This window comes from Phyllobates terribilis, unplaced genomic scaffold (genome assembly GCF_046119375.1).
Source record: "Phyllobates terribilis strain yellow unplaced genomic scaffold, ASM4611937v1 Scaffold_25__1_contigs__length_18738178, whole genome shotgun sequence".
Classification (NCBI taxonomy): domain Eukaryota; kingdom Metazoa; phylum Chordata; class Amphibia; order Anura; family Dendrobatidae; genus Phyllobates; species Phyllobates terribilis.
Genome location: NW_027362785.1, coordinates 7,102,550 through 7,110,917, shown reverse-complemented (window position 1 = coordinate 7,110,917; position 8,368 = coordinate 7,102,550).

The window sequence follows — 8,368 nt, the reverse complement described above, 5'->3', positions numbered from 1 at the left end:
CCCCGGGCCGCTCTCTCCTCACACCTCGGGCCGCTCTCTCCTCTCCTCACACCCGGGGCCGCTCTCTCCTCTCCTCACACCTCGGGCCGCTCTCTCCTCTCCTCACACCCGGGGCCGCTCTCTCCTCTCCTCACACCTCGGGCCGCTCTCTCCTCTCAGCACACCTCGGGCCGCTCTCTCCTCTCCTCACACCCGGGGCCGCTCTCTCCTCTCCTCACACCCGGGGCCGCTCTCTCCTCTCCTCACACCCCGGGCCGCTCTCTCCTCTCCTCACACCGCTCTCTCCTCTCCTCACACCCCGGGCCGCTCTCTCCTCTCCGCACACCCGGGGCCGCTCTCTCCTCCCCGCACACCCCGGGCCACTCTCTCCTCTCCTCCCCGCACTCACCTCTCCAGTCTCCAGCACAAGCCGTTCTGCCAGACGTGCAGCAGCCTCCCCAGCCTGACAGCTCCGGCTCGGCTTCCTACCCTCTGATTGGCCGGGGAGACAGTTGCTATGGGATCAGCCTCCTGCTAATGGCTAATAATTCCGTCAGTCATCTTGTGGGCGGAGCTTTCCCGCGATCCACAGTTCGCCTTAAGGTAAAGGAAAAAATAGGCGTAACCAGGAAAAATGATGGGCGGTGATATGGGCGGGGCATGGGCGGTGATGTGGGCGGTGATGTGGGTGGGGCATGGGCGGTGATGTGGGCGGGGCGTTCGTTGTTTACAAACGCGCGTTGAACTCTTGACGCTTGCGCAATAGATGAACTGTCAGTGAGAGACACATTGAGTGGGAAGCTCAGCTGTTATCATCTACAGAACCACACAGTGTCATTAGTCATCTACGCACATAATACACATGACTCACACTGTATCCTACACTTGCAACTGCAGTGTGTGCTGTCCTCCTGATCCCTCCTCTATATATGTCTCCTGATCCCTCCTCTATATATGTCTCCTGATCCCTCCTCTATATATGTCTCCTGTCCTCCTGATCTCTCCTCTATATATGTCTCCTGTCCTCCTGATCCCTCCTCTATATATGTCTCCTGATCTCTCCTCTATATGTCTCCTGTCCTCCTGATCTCTCCTCTATATATGTCTCCTGTCCTCCTGATCTCTCCTCTATATATGTCTCCTGTCCTCCTGATCCCTCCTCTATATATGTCTCCTGATCTCTCCTCTATATGTCTCCTGTCCTCCTGATCTCTCCTCTATATATGTCTCCTGTCCTCCTGATCCCTCCTCTATATATGTCTCCTGATCTCTCCTCTATATGTCTCCTGTCCTCCTGATCTCTCCTCTATATATGCCTCCTGTCCTCCTGATCTCTCCTCTATATATGTCTCCTGTCCTCCTGATCTCTCCTCTATATATGTCTCCTGTCCTCCTAAACTCTCCTCTATATATGTCTCCTGTCCCCCTGATATCTCCTCTATATATGTCTCCTGTCCTCCTGATCTCTCCTCTATATATGTCTCCTGTCCTCCTGATCCCTCCTCTATATATGTCTCCTGTCCTCCTGATCCCTCCTCTATATATGTCTCCTGATCCCTCCTCTATATATGTCTCCTGTCCTCCTGATCTCTCCTATATATATATATATATATATATATGTCTCCTGTCCTCCTGATCTCTCCTCCATATCTGTCTCCTGATCCCTCCTCTATATATGTCTCCTGTCCTCCTGATCCCTCCTCTATATATGTCTCCTGTCCTCCTGATCCCTCCTCTATATATGTCTCCTGTCCTCCTGATCCCTCCTCTATATATGTCTCCTGTCCTCCTGATCTCTCCGCTATATATGTCTCCTGTCCTCCTGATCTCTCCTCTATATATGTCTCCTGTCCTCCTGATCTCTCCTCTATATATGTCTCCTGTCCTCCTGATCTCTCCTCTATATATGTCTCCTGTCCTCCTGATCCCTCCTCTATATATGTCTCCTGATCTCTCCTCTATATGTCTCCGGTCCTCCTGATCTCTCCTCTATATATGTCTCCTGTCCTCCTGATCTCTCCTCTATATATGTCTCCTGTCCTCCTAAACTCTCCTCTATATATGTCTCCTGTCCCCCTGATCTCTCCTCTATATATGTCTCCTGTCCTCCTGATCTCTCCTCTATATATGTCTCCTGTCCCCCTGATCTCTCCTCCATATCTGTCCCCCTGATCTCTCCTCTGTATGTCTCCTGTCCTCCTGATCTCTCCTCTATATATGTCTCCTGTCCTCCTGATCCCTCCTCTATATATGTCTCCTGTCCTCCTGATCCCTCCTCTATATATGTCTCCTGATCCCTCCTCTATATATGTCTCCTGTCCTCCAGATCTCTCCTATATAAATGTAGCACCCTGAGGATTCGGCTGCTACAGGGGTATTGCACCTCAACCCAGAGGTGTGATATTCCACTCCCGGGTAAGGAAGGAGTGTGGAACTGAGCTCAGATAGACTGCATGCACTACATACATCCCATTCCAGAGGAGCAGGCCGACGGTACTCCCACTTAGAAATGTGCAGGTACAACCGAGCCTGTTCCTGGCTGGAGTGGGAGGGGGGTGGTACATCCCATGTAGTGTAGGGGCAGATAGGGGGAGCAGTCTGGGTAGTGATAGGAGCTCATTGGGTGCTGGTCACCTGAGCTCACACATAGAGGGATATATAAGGAGGGCACCAACTTAGATCAGGGTCAGACGCTGAGAACAAGTCAGTTGGAGAGGAGAGAGAAGGAAACAGCAGCCCTGGAGAGAGAGAGAGTGGAGCAGAGAAAGACCCAGAGGGGGAAGACTGAAGGGACCCAAGAACCCAAATTAGAGCACCGGGTGAGGAGTCAGCATCAGGGTACCGGAACCCAAGCTGGTGGGGGTAAAGACATTCCCCAGCCAGAGACCGGAGACCGTGGGCAGTGTCTGTCACGGTCACCCACCACATTCACCCCGAAGGCACACCACATGAAGGGTCAGGGAACCCAGGGCCAAGGGTGTCCCAAAAGAAGGCCCGAGGGAGCTGGACCTAGGTGAATCACTGGTGGGGACGGCTGAAGAAAGGACAGAGGGAGAGCTCAGGGCCACGCTCTGGACTTGTTTGGGGGTTGGCTGGATCCAGGACCTGGTGGACGCAGCACGGCTCGGGTGGTCACTAGCAGCTGGAGTGACCAGTACAACATCAGCAGTAAGTAAACACCCTTAACTGCACAACCCGAGTCTGTCTTCATTGCCGGCTGCACCGCACCACCACAACCCCCATCCTCTGCGCCTGTCCCCTCTGAGGCTATACCCCTCCCGTTGGGGGTTATCTCACCAAGCTGCGCACCCACCATCAGCCTCAGCGGACCCTGCAGCAGCGGCGGCCACAGTGACCGCATCACAACGGGTGGCGTAGTCGACACAAAAGAACTTTAATAACATCTGTAGGACTGCCACATAACACTTAGCTTGACGCCCTGGGCACGGGACCGGGTCACAGCCGCTCGGAGACTACAACCCCCCATCTGATCCGGTGCCGGGTATTCCCCTCAAAAAGGAATATGTCCCAGGGGGCGCGTCAACTTTGGCGTAGTCGGCAGGATTACGTGCCCGCAACACCCGGGTACTGCGTGCCTGAAGAAAAGTGCAAGTTTACCTCAGAAAGAAGTCTCCCGCCGGTTCCGGAGGGTCCACGCCATCGGACTCCATCACCAGTCGTTTCCCGCCGATTGTCCGCCATTTCCAACTTGTTCCCGCCATCTGCAGTGTTTCCCGCCACTGGGCGACGCTTCCCGCCAAAACCGCAGATTTCCCGCCTTGGAAGAGCAGCGGACGCCATTATGGGCGTGCCAAAGGAGGGCAAGAGGCCACCTCCCATCGTGGGCCAGGACAGAAAATGGCGCCAAAAGTGGAAACCGCCCCCACCAACAGAGACTGTGATGCTGGAGGTGTCTGTCAGCGTGAAAGAACTCCCCCTGGAGCTGACAGTCACCGAGTTGCCCCGGGACCGCCCTCGAAGTGGGAGGAGACGAAAGAGAAGAACAAAGATGGGTGTCGCTTGGAGCAGTCTGGAGCGAGCGCACCCGGAGGCAGGAAGCCTGGAAAGGAGTAGCGGAGAAGCTTACCCGGATATGGAGAAAAAGCAGAACAGCACCGGCCCGCTGGCCAGGAGTCTGCTAGAGACCGAGGAAGGAGGGCAGAGCAGCACCGGCCCGCTGGCCAGGAGCCTGCCGGAAGCCGAGCAGAGCAGCACCGACCCGATGGTCAGGAGCCTGCTAGAGTCCACAACCCCGCTAGGTCTAGCAGAGATCTTAGCGCAGCTCCCCCGAGACCGGGAGTGTGCACAAACTGCCCTGGAGGGCCTCGCAAGGAGGATGGCCCGGGTACAGCGTGAGATACTGGCGGAGTGGAGCCGGGAGATGGCTCAGCACGCAGAGACCAGTCAGCGGAGCACGCTACCCTGGAAGAGGAAGCAGACCGCCTCTGAGGATGGCGCGGGAGGACCCAAGGCCGGAGACGGCACCGAGGAGGGAGCCGAACGTATGGAGGCAGGTAAAGGGGACGCCTATACCCCAAGCCGTGACACCGCTTACCTGCCCCAGCTCCCCGTCGCAGAGCCCGAAAGTCCCCCTGCTGTGCCCGTAGCCGCCAGGTCACCGCCATGGACTAGGCCCCGACCGGAAGCCGCCGCAGCGACCCCTGTGACGTCACGCGCCCCGACCCGGAGCGTGACAAAGCAGGAATTACCACCAGCCTGGTCGCAAGGCCTAGTACCCCCGGGCGCCGCATCACCAACAGCGCCCCCTACCTCCGCGGAGCCTCCGGCCTGGCCGCAAGGCCAGGTAGCCCAGGGCGCCGCCGTCCTAACGGTGCCCTTCACCTTCCAGGTGCCCCAGGCCTGGCCGCAAGGCCTGGGCAACCCGGGCGCCACCACCACCGCGCCCGCAATACCTAGGGTGCCACACCTGGGGGAGGACCTCTTCGGCCAGCTCACATGGCCGGACGGGCGGCCCTTCATCTGGCCCGAAGGGTACCCTGAGCTGGAGCGGCAGCAAAGACTAGGGCCCTTGTGTGAGCCCCTAATCCCGGCTCCGAAGCCCGTGGCTCGGGTCTCGCCTCCTCTAGCAGAAGCCCAATTCGTGTGGGACCCCACGGGAGAAGATTTGATGGGGTTCACCGGAGAAACTCGGGCAGCCGCAGCTGAACGTACAGGGTGTTGCCGTCAACAGCTGGCAGAGTTTAAGAGAGAACGGGAGGAGAGGCGGGTCAGAGAACAACAGGCCCAAATCCAGAGCGCGGAGCAGAAGAGCCGGACTAGGAGGAACCCCCGTGCAGCGCATTGTCCCCGCACCATCGGGACAGTGATAAAGTTCAACCCGCAGCATGGGTGGGGCTTTATTCGGGACCGTAACAACCGCGGTGACGTTTTTGTGACCCGCAGAGACGTCGAGTCCCACCTGCCGGAAGGTCACAAAGGCCGTGACCTCTACGTCGGAGACGAGGTCACTTTCACCCGGCACAAGTGTGCCAAAGGACCTTACGCCCTCCACGTACACCGCTTGACGGAGGAGGAGTTGCGGTACGGGGAGGAGGAGCCAGAGGACCCGGACGGGTCTGAAGAAACATCATATCAAGAAAGAGCAGGAGGAAGACGCCGTTGAGTGCGGCAGAGCAGGAGCTGTAAATAGTTACCCCATGGGGGTATAAAGAAACTGAAACTGTTGCTGCTAAAATAGTCCCCGTTGGGACCAGTGAACTGTTTACCCGTTAACCCCTTTTATCCTACAGGCTGAGGACTGTGAGCAGCCATTCCCTACCCTCTACCTGGCCGAGGACTGAGAGCGGCCAACTTCCAACTTCTCCCTGTATATAGTTGCGCTTCCTAAAGCGCCCCCTACCGGTTTTATAGAAAACCAGTTTTTCTAAGAGACTGTCGCACTTTTCCCGGACACACGTTGCACAGTGTCCGGAGGAGGAACCAGAGACAAGAGAAGTCTACGAGAATGTTTATCTGAAAAGTTTTATATATATATAATGTTTTATATGTTTTATTATGTTTATGAAAAAAAATGTATGTTTTTGGTGTTTTATGTCTTACAGCCCGAGGACGTGCTGTGATTTACCAGGGGGGAATGTAGCACCCTGAGGATTCGGCTGCTACAGGGGTATTGCACCTCAACCCAGAGGTGTGATATTCCACTCCCGGGTAAGGAAGGAGTGTGGAACTGAGCTCAGATAGACTGCATGCACTACATACATCCCATTCCAGAGGAGCAGGCCGACGGTACTCCCACTTAGAAATGTGCAGGTACAACCGAGCCTGTTCCTGGCTGGAGTGGGAGGGGGGTGGTACATCCCATGTAGTGTAGGGGCAGATAGGGGGAGCAGTCTGGGTAGTGATAGGAGCTCATTGGGTGCTGGTCACCTGAGCTCACACATAGAGGGATATATAAGGAGGGCACCAACTTAGATCAGGGTCAGACGCTGAGAACAAGTCAGTTGGAGAGGAGAGAGAAGGAAACAGCAGCCCTGGAGAGAGAGAGAGTGGAGCAGAGAAAGACCCAGAGGGGGAAGACTGAAGGGACCCAAGAACCCAAATTAGAGCACCGGGTGAGGAGTCAGCATCAGGGTACCGGAACCCAAGCTGGTGGGGGTAAAGACATTCCCCAGCCAGAGACCGGAGACCGTGGGCAGTGTCTGTCACGGTCACCCACCACATTCACCCCGAAGGCACACCACATGAAGGGTCAGGGAACCCAGGGCCAAGGGTGTCCCAAAAGAAGGCCCGAGGGAGCTGGACCTAGGTGAATCACTGGTGGGGACGGCTGAAGAAAGGACAGAGGGAGAGCTCAGGGCCACGCTCTGGACTTGTTTGGGGGTTGGCTGGATCCAGGACCTGGTGGACGCAGCACGGCTCGGGTGGTCACTAGCAGCTGGAGTGACCAGTACAACATCAGCAGTAAGTAAACACCCTTAACTGCACAACCCGAGTCTGTCTTCATTGCCGGCTGCACCGCACCACCACAACCCCCATCCTCTGCGCCTGTCCCCTCTGAGGCTATACCCCTCCCGTTGGGGGTTATCTCACCAAGCTGCGCACCCACCATCAGCCTCAGCGGACCCTGCAGCAGCGGCGGCCACAGTGACCGCATCACAACGGGTGGCGTAGTCGACACAAAAGAACTTTAATAACATCTGTAGGACTGCCACATAACACTTAGCTTGACGCCCTGGGCACGGGACCGGGTCACAGCCGCTCGGAGACTACAACCCCCCATCTGATCCGGTGCCGGGTATTCCCCTCAAAAAGGAATATGTCCCAGGGGGCGCGTCATATATATATATATATGTCTCCTGTCCTCCTGATCTCTCCTCTATATATGTCTCCTGATCCCTCCTCTATATATGTCCCCTGTCCTCCTGATCCCTCCTCTATATATGTCTCCTGTCCTCCTGATCTCTCCTCTATATATGTCTCCTGATCCCTCCTCTATATATGTCTCCTGTCCTCCTGATCCCTCCTCTATATATGTCTCCTGTCCTCCTGATCCCTCCTCTATATATGTCTCCTCTCCTCCTGATCCCTCCTCTATATATGTCTCCTGTCCTCCTGATCCCTCCTCTATATATGTCTCCTGTCCTCCTGATCCCTCCTCTATATATGTCTCCTGTCCTCCTGATCCCTCCTCTATATATGTCTCCTGTCCTCCTGATCTCTCCTATATATATATATATATATATGTCTCCTGTGCTCCTGATCTCTCCTCTATATGTCTCCTGTCCTCCTGATCTCTCCGCTATATATGTCTCCTGTCCTCCTGATCCCTCCTCTATATATGTCTCCTGTCCTCCTGATCCCTCCTCTATATATGTCTCCTGTCCTCCTGATCTCTCCTCTATATATGTCTCCTGTCCTCCTGATCCCTCCTCTATATGTCTCCTGTCCTCCTGATCCCTCCTCTATATATGTCTCCTGTCCTCCTGATCTCTCCTCTATATATGTCTCCTGTCCTCCTGATCTCTCCTCTATATGTCTCCTGTCCTCCTGATCTCTCCTCCATATATGTCTCCTGTCCTCCTGATCTCTCCTCCATATATGTCTAATGACCCCCTGATCTCTCCTCTATATATGTCTCCTGTCCTCCTGATCTCTCCTCCATATCTGTCTCCTGTCCTCCTGATCTCTCCTCTATATGTCTCCTGTCCTCCTGATCTCTCCTCCATATATGTCTCCTGTCCTCCTGATCCCTCCTCTATATATGTCTCCTGTCCTCCTGATCTCTCCTCTATATGTCTCCTGTCCTCCTGATCTCTCCTCCATATATGTCTCCTGTCCTCCTGATCCCTCCTCTATATATGTCTCCTGTCCTCCTGATCTCTCCTCTATATGTCTCCTGTCCTCCTGATCTCTCCTCCATATATGTCTC